We start from the raw sequence: 9,572 nt of genomic DNA on the forward strand, positions 1-9,572 counted from the left end.
CGATGGTGGCGCTGTGTCCGTGCACTGGGAGTGGGGAAGGCTCAACAGGGAACAATGGATACCGCCAGCACTTCTGTACAGAGCGAGTCTCACCTCGGCCTTCACTCCAACAATGTCTCCCTGTAAGTCCCTGGTGCCCCCTACACGCAGCCGAATCCGCACTGGTGCTCAGAACAAGGAGGTCCATCACCGCGAAAGTCCACTCGCGGACGCGGCCCCTTTAAGAGGCATCTGCCGCTGCTGCAGCCTCTGTCTCACTCAGCCGCTCCGGACCGGGCAGCCCCACATCCTTGCCCCGTCCTACCTTCTGCCATTGCAGGGTGATTTCTTAGATTTCTTCCTAGTTGTGTGGCTTGTTCATCTAGATCCCAGGTGATTTTTTTCTTGCTGCTGCTCCTTGTTTCCATCACAACTTTGATTTGTTCGCCAGAGGGATGAACAGAGCCTCTATCATCTTTGCCATCTTTTTTCCTCCAGGCCATTCTAACCATTTTTAAGGGTACAATTCAGTGGTATTAAGTACATTCACATTATTGTGAAGCCATCACCGCCATCCATCTGGTGATGGCTTCACAATAATGTGAATACTAGTTTTTATAACTCTTTTCATCTTGTAAAACCGAAACGCTATGCCCATTACCCAGTAACTCTCCATTCTCCCCTCCTCCAGATTCCTGGTGACCATCATTCCACTTTCGGTCTTTATGAATTTGAGTACTCTGAGCACCTCATATAAATGGAATCGTACAGTATTTTTCTTTTTTGGTGACTGGCTATTTCACTTAGCATAATGTTCATACATGTTGTAGCATGTATAAAAATTTCCTTCCTTTTTAAGGCTGAATTATATTCCATTTTATGTATATAACACATTTTGCTTATCCATTTGCTTATTCATTGGTGGATACTTGCATTGCTTCCATGTTTTACCTGTTGTGAATAATGCTGACATGAACATGGATATTCGATGATCTCTTCAAGACCCTACTTTCAGTTCTTTTGGCTATTTACTCAGAAGTGGAATCGCTAGATTGCCCAGTATTCCACTTTTAACTTTTCGAGGAAACTCTATACTGTTTTCCATAGCACCGTACAATTTTATATTCCCACCAATAGAGCACAAGGGTTCCGATTTCTCTACATCCTCGCTGATACTAGTTTTCTGTTTGTTTATTTGTTTTTTGATAGTAGCCCTGCTAATGGGTGTGAGGTAATATCTCCTTGTAGTTTTAGTTTGCATTTCCCCAATGATTAGTGATGTTGAGCATCTTGTTATGTACTTATTGGAGAAATTTCTGTTCAAGTCCTTTGTTCGTTTTCGAACCGGCCTGTTTTTTTTGTTGTTGTTGAGTTTTAGTTCTTTCTGTATTCGGGATGTTAACCCTTTATCAGATATGTGTTTTGCAAATATTTTTTGCATTCTGTGGGTTGCCTTTTTACTTTGTGAATAGTGTCTTTTGATGTGTAAATTTAAAATTTTTCATGAAGTCTAATTAGTCTGCTTATTTTGTTGTTGTTGTCTGTGCCTTTGGTGTCATCTCTAAGAAATCATTGCCAAATCTATTGTAGTGAAGTTTTGGTCCTTTGTTAGTTTCTAAGAGTTTTATTGTTTTAGGTCTTATATTTGGATTCTTGATCCATTTTGAGTTGGTTTTTGTGTATGGTATTAGGTAAGGGTCTAACTTCATTCTTTTGCATGTGGCTATCCAGTTTTCCTAGCACCATTTGTTAAAAAGATTGTTCTTTTCTTTCTGAATTACTTTAGCAACTTTGTTAAAATCAATTGATCACATATGACTGGGTCTATTCATCATTTCAGTTGATATATATTTGTTTTTATGCCAGCAGCACACTGTTTTGTTTACTGTAGCTTTTGTAATAAGTTTTGAAATTAGGAAGTGTGAGTCCTCCAGTTTTGTTTTCCTCTTTTCAAGATTGTTTTGGTTATTCAGGGTCTTTTGAGATTCCGTATGAATTTTAGGATGGGTTTTCTATTTCTGTAGAAACTGTCATGAGATTTTGATTGGGATTGCATTGAATCTGTAGATCACTTTGGGTGATATTGACATTTTAACAATGTAAGTTTTCTAATCCATGAACATGGGATGTGTTTCCATTTACTTATGTCTTCTTTAATTTCTTTCATTAATGTTTTAGAGTTTTCTTTGTATAACCTTTTCACCTTCTTGGATAAATTCCTAAATATTTTATTCTTTTTGATGCTATTATCAATGGAATTGTTTTTGTAACTTTCTTTTCAGATTGTTCATTGTTTGTGTATAGAAATGCAACTAATTTTTGAATGTTGACATTGTATTCTGCTCCTTTGGTGAATTCATTTATTAGTTCTAACAGCCTTTTGTGTGTGTGTGTGTGAAGTCTAGGGTTTTCTATAATATAAGATTATATCATCCGCAAACAGATAATTTTACTTTTTCCTTTTTAATTTCGATGCCTTTTTTTTCTTTTTCTTTCCTAACGTCTTTGACTAGAAGTTTCAGTACTTTGTTGAATACGAGTGGTGAGAGTAGGAGCATCCTTGCCTTGTTCCTGATCTCAGAGGATCGCTTTCGATCTTTTATACTACTGAGTATGTTTGCTGTAGGTTTCTTATATATGTCTTTTTTTATGTGGAGGTAGTTTCTCTTTCTAATTTGTTGAATGTTTTTATCATGAAAGGGTGTTGAGTTTTGTCAGATGCTTTTTCTGCCTGTGGTTTTTTCCTCTTCATTTTGTCGATGTGGTGTATTACCTTGATGCATTTTTATGTGTTGAACCATCCTTGCATTCCAGCAAAAAAATCCTACTTGATCATGGTGTATAATCTTTTCAACAGGCTTCTGATTTTCTTTTGCTAGTATTTTATTGAGGATTTATCTATCCATGGTCATAAAAGATATTGGTCTGTAGTTTTCTTGTTGTGTCTTTGTCCGGCTTTGGTAGTAGAGTCATGTTGGCCTCCTAGAATGAGTTAAGAAGTGTTCTTCCTCTTCAATTTTGGAAAATTTTGGAAAGGATTGGTATTAGTTCCTTTTTAAATGCTTGGTAGAATTTACCAGTGAAACCATCAGGTATACGGATTTGCTTTGTTGGAAGAATTTTTTTTTTTTTTTTTTTTTCTGATTCATCTCCTTACTAGTTACTGGTCAGTTTAGGTTTTCTACTTCTTTGTGGTCTAGTGTTGGTAAGTTTCATGTTTCTAGAATATGGTCCATTTCATCTAGGTTATCCAGTTTGTTGGCTTACAATTGTTCTTTTGCCTAATATAGGATTCTTGGTTGACTTTTTTTTTTTTAAGCACTTTGAATTTATCAGCCCACTGCCTTCTGGCCCCCAAAGTTTCTGATGAGAAATTTGCAGATGACGTTATTGAAGTTCCCTTATGTGGTGATTTGCTTCTCTCTTCTGCTTTCAAGACTCTCCCTTTGTCCTTGACTTATGAAAGTTTGCTTATGATGTGTCTCAGCATGGATCCTTTTGCATTAATCGTCCTTCGAGTTCCTTGGGCTCAAATGAATAAATGAATTCATCAAAGTAGCAGAATACAATGTCAACATTCGAAAATTAGTTGCATTATTCTCATTTTGTTTACACATCATTTTCTTGCCTTTCTTCACATCTTCTTTTAGTTTTTTGAGCATTTTTAAGATAGTTATTTTAAAGTTTTTGTCTAATATATCAGCCATTGAGTCTTTTTGAGAGACAGACTATTGAATTATTTTTCTTCCTTTGAATGGTCCATGCTTTTCCATTTCTTTGTATGCCTTGTAAACTTTTTTGTTGTTGAACTGGACACTCAAATCTAATAAAGTGGTAACTCTGGAAATCCGATTCTCTCCCTTCCTCAGGGTTGCTGTTTTTTGTCATTATTTTGGGGTTTTTGTTGTTGTTGTCGTTGTTGTAGATTGTCTCTGTGCTAATGATCATCATGAGGTGTAAACTTAATGTCTTCTTATGTCTTTTCTGAGACTTTTCTTGGGCACGTGCAGTCACTTTCTGATTTTCCTCATAGGTGCCATTGTTTTTGAATGTCTTGCTCTTTAATATCTGGCTTGTGCACGGGGAAAAGTGGAAAATGAAGGAAGAGGAAGTGCACAGGTCCTTTACATCTCCTGGAAGTCACTTCAGCTGGAGGGAGCGGGGCTTGCGACAGTGGAGAGAAGCGCGACAACGATGATATGACATCCCGCCTCTTTGTCTGCACCTCTGAGATCAGAAGCAGCAATCGGCAATCAGAGCACACTTCTCTAATATTTGCAGGACAGGGTCCTTTTTATCCACCGTAGCTCCTGCAAGCTGTATGCAAGCTGTTCTACACAGCTGCCTACCACCTGGCTGAGGGTTGGGGGATGGGTAATTGCTACTGTACTAAGATGAAATTGAGTGAAATTAACCACAATTTACAGTCCAAGCCTTTCCCTGGAAGTTGCAAGCCTTCAACAGACTCCAGAGTTCCAAAATAGTTATACCAGATAGATTCTGTCTGTGCGATTGCTGTCTTGGTGGAGAGGCAAATTCCTGGTGCTTCCTACTCTACCACCTTTCAAGAATCCTCTCCCGGACCTTTATTTTTAAAGTGTTTGAGACCCTGTTGCTAAATTTCTCTCTTAGAAGACTGTGTAGATATACAAGCTGCGGGCAGCTGGGAAGCTGCCTGAATCCCCATCATCCATCTCTCGTGGGGAGGGATGGAGCCTGTACTATCACTGAACACAAAACCCCCACTAGCCCCTTGCCTTGGCAATTCCTTCTGCCCCTCATGATGAAATGAAGGGAGTATTCGAACCATGAGGAGCTGGTTCTCTGAGGCATTCAGATCTCGTCATGGTGTCTTGTTTGAAGAGAGAAATAGCTTGCTATTTTATGTATTTCTTGGGAGTCTTGTGGACAGAGCGTTCATTGAAACTGAATCATAAAGTGAGACCATCGTCCTCTTTTCAGTTCTCTTTAATCCTTCCTGGTTGGTCAAGGAGAAGGTGCTAATGTCCATCATGCCTCTCACACTCCCGATCTCTATTTCAGTAATGGGAGTCCAGGCTTCCGGTCTGAGTCCAGGCTTCCGGTCTGAGTCCTGGGAAGGCAACAATGCCCACTTCCCGCTCAATGACATGGCTTTGTTGTTTTCCTTGGGTTTCTTTCTGGGGTTAATTTCCATTCACGGAGAATGATACTTTAAAAAATTAAAAGTGAGATGATTTCCAGAAAAAAATTAAGAAAACGATATTCCAATTCTCGGCTAAGGCAAAAAAATTCTCAGACACAGTTAAGAAGTCTTGGAAATCATACACCTCTCCCTAAAAGGCGAGACGGTGGGGAAACTTCATGTTATACATTCCTGCAATGTTTAGAACTCTTCAAATGAGTACCGATTATATTCTATAAGCAGAAAAATAATAAAGGTCTATGGAAAGAATCATTTCGTTTGGAAAGCAGACCGCTGTCGAAGACAGCATGGTGCTCCAGTTAGGAAAGGGCCTCTGGGCGCAGCAGGCGTTTTAAGTCCAGACTTTGCTCCTTGACTTCTCAGAGTCTGTTTCTTCTTCTGTAAAATGGAGGAAACACCTTTCTCGAAAGGTTATTGAAGATCCACTGAGCTGTAGCATGATGTCTGACCTGTGCTAACAATTCGGTATGTGAGTGCTGGCTAGCATCGACTGCAGGCTGGACATGTCCCCTCACAGCACTGTGCCCGCTCTGTACTGATGCCTCTAATCGTCACACGGACTCTGTGAAGTAGATGCAAAATCATCGCCCTGTTTGCAGATAAGGACACTGCGGTATAGAGAAGTTAAGAAACCTGCCTTAGGTTGCATAACGTTAAATGTTGAAATCGAGATTTGAACCCAAGCCTCCTGACCCCAAAGGCTCTTTCATCAGCACCACAGATCCCTGCAAGGTGGGCTTGCTTGAGGTGTAAGTGAACCGTGGCTCAGAAAGGGCAGGGACTAGCCTGGTGTCATCCCGCGAGTCAGTTTGGGGCAGTGGGGCTCAGAACCGAGGCTCCAATCTACCGATCCCCTGACCTCCCCTCCCCCCAAGCCTTTCTTCTGCCTGAGTTTTACACGTCTGGGCGCTGTCAGCCAGCACAGGAGGAAGTGGTTCAGGCGATGCACCCCAGAAGCAGAATACCTCTTCTAGCTTCAGAGGGCCCAGCTTTCTGGTTGTTGATCTTCTGTCTTCTTTCATTAAAAAAAAAAAAAGAAATCATTTTCAATCGCATAAATAATACACGACTAACTCCTCCTTGCATAAAGCTAAACATCTTATATATGAGGCTAAAATCTCTGTTTCTCGCTGCTCCCTGCCCAGGTCCTTTCCCAGTGTGGGGTAACTAGTTTGATGTGTTGCCTCTGGAATCTTATCTAAGCCTTCGCATCTTAAAAATAATACTTATATCTGGCTTACTAACTTCCAGCCTCTGTTTTAAGCACTTTACATGTATTAGTTCATTTAAGCCCCACAGCAACACTGTGAGGTAGGTGCTGTTATTATCCTCATTTTACAGATGAGAATATTGAGGCCCAAAGAGGCTACGTGAATTTCTGAAGCTCTGTAGCCTGCACGTGGTGGAAAGTTTAGTCCAAAACCTAGAGAGCCTGGCTCCAAAATTCATGCTCTCAACCTCTAACTTATAAAAACATGTTATTATAGACCTGTGAGAAGAAATACAGTATTGGTTTTTTGTTTATGTGTATTTTTTGAAACAAACAATCTCATATTGTGCATATCGTTATAAACGTGTCTTGTTTGTTCAATAATATATCTTGAGGATCCAGCTGTCAACACATACTCAGTGGCCTTCATGCCCATAATCCAGTGGTCACATCAAACTTTTTGGCATCTAGATTGTTTAAAAACCATTGCAGGATTTCCTCATCTAACGCTCCAATGTGTTCTGCGCCACGTGGCTTTCTGCTGAGAAGTTTGTTTGTGGAGTCAAAGGGCGGAGGCCCTTTAAGTTTTAGAAGTCACTGCTCATTCGCCCGGCAAAGTGGGCGTACCAGTTTCTAAGCCGTGAATCTGAACTTCAGCATCCAACGTCTCTCCTTTCCATCTCGAGCCTTCTTCCACCCCCTGACCCCAGCCCCCCAAACTTCAGAACCAGTACAAGTTTCCTCCGGGATCCTGGTCAACTGCATGGGAGATAACGAGGGTATTTCCAAACCTTAGCTTCATTTTTGGTTCGGTCTGGGCATGCTGAGCCCAGACCTGTATGAGAGGCTTTGGCAGAGCTGTAGAGATGGGGCACGAGGTGTCAAGGAACAGGCCAGGGGTAGAGGTGGACTCTGAACTCAGTGAGGGGGGACAGGGCGAGTGTTAGTCATTGGGAGATACCCTCAGGGTCTTGCCTAAATAAGGCTACCTTGGTGACCTTCCTGTCCCCAGCCGCTCAGAGGGCAAGAACCACTAGGCTCTGGTTTACTGGAGAAGCAGGGTACCAGGTGCCAGGGAACATGGAGCCAGCCTCTCCGAACTGGGTGTGGAAATCTGGGTGTGTTGTGACCTAACACAGTAGCTCCCAAGCTTGTCAGCACATCGGAACCCCCTGGGGAGCTTGTTTATGGAAACCCTACGGGGTCTTTTGGTGGAAAGACTCCGCAGATGATTTTAAAGTTTGGGAACCGCTGGCCCAGCAGATCCAGGGAGAGGCTATCAGAGGCCCAGGACCGTGCTGGGTGGGAGCTTATCATGGAGGCCTCACCAGCCACTTCCTGTGGATGCTGGGCCCAAACTGCCAAGGCTGAGCCAGAGAGGCAAGGCCACTACCTGGCCACCTGCTATCCTAGCCAGGCCAGGGCTGGCTCTAGGGCACCCTGGACCCAGAGGAGGGTGCAACTGGAAACCTTAGGGGGTCCTTTGGTAGAAAGTCAAAGCCTCTCCAAAAGGAAGGTGGCCGCAGGGAAGGAGGTGATTTAGAGTCTAGTGATAAGGGCTGGGACCCAGATTCCCAGTGACAAAAAGAAAGAGGCCTTGTCGGATTTGGAACGAGGACCGCCCAGGCCCAGGTCTGAGGCCCAGAGTGTTGGCATGGGGTGCTTGGCTCTCTCTGGAGCCTCCATCCACCCCGAAAGGGCTTCGGGAGATGTTTGTTCAACTCCTAGTTTTGCAGCTCGCTGGCTGGTGACCTGGGCAGATCCCCTTACTGCTGGCAGCCTCGGTCTCTACACCAGCAAAGCTGATGACCATGTACTTTAAGTGCTGCAAGACCCTGTCGTTGTGGGGGACAATAAAGATGATGGTTTTCAAAGGAACAGTAGCCCTTTACGTCATCGGCCCCCATGGAAATGTGCTGTGTCAAGGACCCCTTCTTACCTGCTCTGCTAGCGTTTGTGGGTAAAGGAGAAAAGGGCTGCTAACATCTTGCTGCAAGTGCGCCCCATGGGGCCCCGTGAAAGGAGGGTGGTTTCTGGAGGGGATGCGCTGCATCAGCCTTGACAGCCTTGGGAAAGAGCCCGCTGTGTCGGTCAGCTGCTGCCTTAGCTTCTTATTTGCTGACGGTGCCAGAAAGGCCTCCCCTCTCAGGGCCTCACGCTCCCCGTCTGTAAAATGGGCCTGATGTGGACCCCACAAGCAGGACTCTTCCAGATCTGTCTCCCTTGGCATCTGGGCTCAGGCATCCTCCAAAGGCTCAGACTGTAACTGGCGACCCCTGGGGAAGGCGAAGGCTCTGTCCTCTGTCTTCAGCCCTCACAGGCCTTGGCTTGGAGGATTCTGAGAGGAGCTGGGGGCCTCTGTGGGTGCTGGTCCACCCCAGGGTCCCCAGGCGCCTGACCTGTTCACTCAGTCCTGAGAAACCGACTTCAATGGCACTTTCCTTTTTTTTTCGAATGGGGCGAGGAGCTTTCTCATTGCCCCTGCCAACCAACCGCGCCCTCCCTGACCCTGAGGTTCGCATCTGCAGCCTCCGCCTTCTGCCCCTGTCTCCCCACCGCCTGTCCTTACTGCCTCCTCTGTCCTCGTTTCTTTCACCCCAGCCCAGGAGCCAGGGGTAGAAGTTGGAGTCTGCCATGGGGACAGGGCTTCTGGCACCCCACAGGCCCTTCTCCTCAGCCTGACCCTCCCAGGAAGCCCTGGGAACAGGTAAAGAAGGCGATGTCTCCCTTGTCGAGATGAAGAAACAGTTCTCAACAAGCCAGGGGACCCATCGCTCCTTACTGCGCAGGCTCGTGGATGCCCCTGGAGAGTCAGGAAGAGGGAAGAGCCCAAAGAACAGTAGCCAGAAGCCTGTGACTCCAGCCATATCTGCTCCTCCATCCTTCCCTTCCTTCCTGCACCTGTGCTAGGGGCTGGGGCTCCCGCAGAAACAGTGACACTCCTGGTAATAGTAGCCAACAGGTACTGAGCTTTTCTCACAGGCCAGATGCCATCGGGGATTTTGCCCCCTTGTCTTCCAACAACCTGGCCAGCTAGGAATTATTATCACCCTCACGGCAGACACTGCTGGTGCTCCCTCTCCCCTCTGCTGCCCTCATGGGCCAGTGCGCTCACCCCCTCAGGACACCCTGGGCTGGCAGGGATTGCCTCTGGCAGTGGGGCCTGGGCCATGACCCCTCCCTCTGCTACCTGCTGAA

The 9,572-nt window shown here is 44.8% G+C and overlaps 1 protein-coding gene across 4 annotated transcripts in view; it reads left to right on the forward strand.

The window, feature by feature from the left end:
- The window catches only part of NLRC5 (NLR family CARD domain containing 5), a 75,909-nt gene that overhangs the window by 7,657 nt on the left and 58,680 nt on the right, over nucleotides 1-9,572 (forward strand). The gene's annotated exons all lie outside the window — the stretch shown is intronic.

The sequence above is a fragment of the Pteropus alecto genome, unplaced genomic scaffold, assembly GCF_000325575.1.
Source record: "Pteropus alecto unplaced genomic scaffold, ASM32557v1 scaffold123, whole genome shotgun sequence".
NCBI lineage: Eukaryota > Metazoa > Chordata > Mammalia > Chiroptera > Pteropodidae > Pteropus > Pteropus alecto.